This window comes from Hippocampus bargibanti, linkage group LG05, assembly GCF_051943395.1.
Source record: "Hippocampus bargibanti isolate YZ-2025 linkage group LG05, ASM5194339v1, whole genome shotgun sequence".
Classification (NCBI taxonomy): domain Eukaryota; kingdom Metazoa; phylum Chordata; class Actinopteri; order Syngnathiformes; family Syngnathidae; genus Hippocampus; species Hippocampus bargibanti.
The window spans coordinates 26,897,616-26,900,817 of record NC_142738.1 but is presented as its reverse complement, the minus strand read 5'-3'; positions in this window follow the sequence as shown (position 1 = coordinate 26,900,817).

The window sequence follows — 3,202 nt, the reverse complement described above, 5'->3', positions numbered from 1 at the left end:
TTATTATTATTATTATTATTATTATTATTATTATTATTATTATTATTATTATTATCATTATTAATAATATTATGAAACCGGTCACTCCATTCCATCAAGCCATCAACGACCAGCACAAATGTAAATAAAATGACTTTATTATACAGTGCAGTGTATTTCATACATGTACAATACGATATTTTGTGTAATGTAGTTTTACGGCTTATTTAGTAGAAAATCATGTTTTATGGGGGCCTGGGAACGGATTATTCTCATTGTAATGGTTTCCTATGGGAAATTAATTATTATTACACTTTACACACTCTGTCTGGGAACCAATTAAGCTCGCATTAAGCCCGCAGGCACGAGGCGGGGGGACACCCTGAATTGGTTGGCGCCATACATATATGGCGTGTGAGAATTCCCGTGGCAGGTAATGCGGCCGGAGGCTAACGGCTAGCAGCTCGATGTCGCGAGTGCAAAGTTTTTCCTTCACCGTGATGTGCCCAGGGCTGCACCATTTGTCATTCACAAATACAGCAATCCCCCCCTCCTTTCTGCTTACACATATATATATATATATATATATATATATATATATATATATATATATATATATATATATATATATATATATATATATATATATATATATATATATTCCCCTTGCTGGATTGTGGATATCCCAAAGAGATGATGCAGCGAAAACGAGGGGAGCCAAAGAGTGAAGAGAGGGAGTTTGCTCGATGCAGTCTCGACAAGGTCTGAATACATATCAGCTATGGAGGCTTGGTGATTGAGCTTTCATGCTGTCACTGTCAGGGGGACTGCACGATTCACGTTTTCTGTTGCTCATCACATTGACACATGTAGAAATATATTTCTTCCTCAATTATAAAACAGACTATGACTTTTTCACATTTCACAATCCATTTCATTTGAAAGATTTGTCATGTGTTCAACATTGGACAATTACAAGGGAGGTACATATTTGTTTCCATTTTGTGTGCTACGGTTGACATTTAGAAAAAGTAAATTTAATGAAAATCAGTTTAGAATTGAGCACATTGACTTATTTTTAATGTACATTCATTACCTTTAATGAGGAACTCGTCATTGTCATCATGGTGACCACAGATAGTGGTTAGCCAAACTGTTCTTGTCTGCAATGCTGAACCACCTCACCTTTATTGAAATGTCAGACGAGGCCATTTTATTGGTGTGGCCAGGGTGAACACATGACTCAAATAGGAGGGGCCATTCACAAACATATTTGGGAATTGAAAATATGACAACGTGCTAATTTGTTTTTTCATGCATGGGTGCCGATAAAGTGCTGGGCATGGCCTCTGGCAATATTTTTTTCTTTTCCACAAGGGGGCAGCATTTCCCTTTTCTCCATGTTAGCGCTTTGTTCTATCTTTAGACATTAAAGCACAATATGAACAAATATGTATTAAATTGTATTTTGGACAGCCTTCCTCTTTTCAAGCTCATATAACTCCAGACCCAGATGTAAAAAGTAATTCTTTTTTTCTGACAAAGAGTCAAAGGTTTCTAACGCTGTAATGAATGTTTTTGTAGTGAACTCCCACAGAACTCAATGTTCTGTGGGTCCTGGAATTCAAGTGACAATGACACAAAAAAAAAACCCTGGCACTGGAGTGGACACAATTTTGCATATGTCTGGCAGTCAATGAGTTTAGTGCGGCTGCACTACTCACAGGCATTACAACTTGAGTTGCCGTGTTTTCAATTTGAATACCGTTTTCATTATAGTGGGTATGTGTTTGAAAGTCCTGTTTTGAGTACGATGACTGATGTCATGGGTGTGCCCTGCCTCTTGCCTTATAAATTAGTTGGAATAGCCTTTAGATGAGCAGAATAGTGTATCAACTTAATGGGTTCTGTTTTGGTGCACAGTGCAAGTGTAGAGTGCAAACTATGAACATGGGTGTTTTGTGTCATTTATTTTTTTTTCTGGTGCAAAAAGACTATCTGCTGTTGTGGGATTGAAACATAGGAGACTATTGGGGAATCGAACTCTCTTTTCATTCCCTTTCGAATTAAGGCATATGAAGCTCAGTGCATGATATAGCAGAAACACAAATTGACACATTGGGGTCCGCCCATGAGATTGCACATGCAAAGTGCAATTATACATGATGTATAATTGACTTTACTTCTAACATGACAGTTATGGAAATTTAATTGTCACTATTTAAAGATGAGACATTGTTTCATACTAAAACATCAGGACCTACTGCTGGTAACTAGAAGAATGCATATGTGCAGAAGAGGCATTGGAAAATACCTGGTTTGAAAAATAATAAACAGTTGAATTTGTTCATTTGATTTTTAAATTTACATGAATCTTCACAAATATAAAAAAGCAATAACAAACAAAAAGTTAAACATTAAAAATTGAGATTACTAATCACATACAAACAACATTTTATACAAACAATATTCCAATAGGAAAACTATCAATGCAATTAATCCTCATTTTGTCTGGTTTGGTGACTTTGGCAGTCTTTATGGTGCTCAACTCTTGGAGGAACCTTGAGTGGATCGTCAAGTTTCTTGTCGTAGCACCACCATTTTGCATGAATTGAAGTGACAAGACCAACTGGGTATTTAATGACGCCCATAGATGTCAATGCTGAACTACTTCATGTATGATCTGGCTGGTCAATATGGCCAAGCATCACATTAAATTGGCATCCATATCCTCTTTGCAATCATGTTGGTGGACTTTAGGGTGCACAGTGGCATGACTCAGAACCAGTCTAGTTTGTCAAAATTACTCTCAATGCCATGTCAGTACTCACCATTATTTGGTGAGTGCCTTGGAGGTAGAAAGGAACTATAGAATATTGTAAATGGAGTGTGCACTCTAGGATTATGTTGCACTTGAAAGTGAAAGGTACAATGGTCCTGGAGCCTGGCTTCCTGTTGCTTCAGCATTGACCTGTTACCCATAAAATGCCATATTCTCTAGTATCCATTTGTGGGGCACTGGTATATAGGCATTCTTCGAAGTCAGTGCAGGGATTCCCTATGCAGGTCTGCAGAGTCTTGGCAGTCACGGCTTTTCCAACTGGTCATGAGGGTTTCAGTCTCTTGCCATTGCTTTCTCTCGAAAGCAATGTCTCTGTTTGTATATATGCATGTATCTTCATATATACATGTACAATGCCAGTGTCCAAGGGTTCAAGTGTCA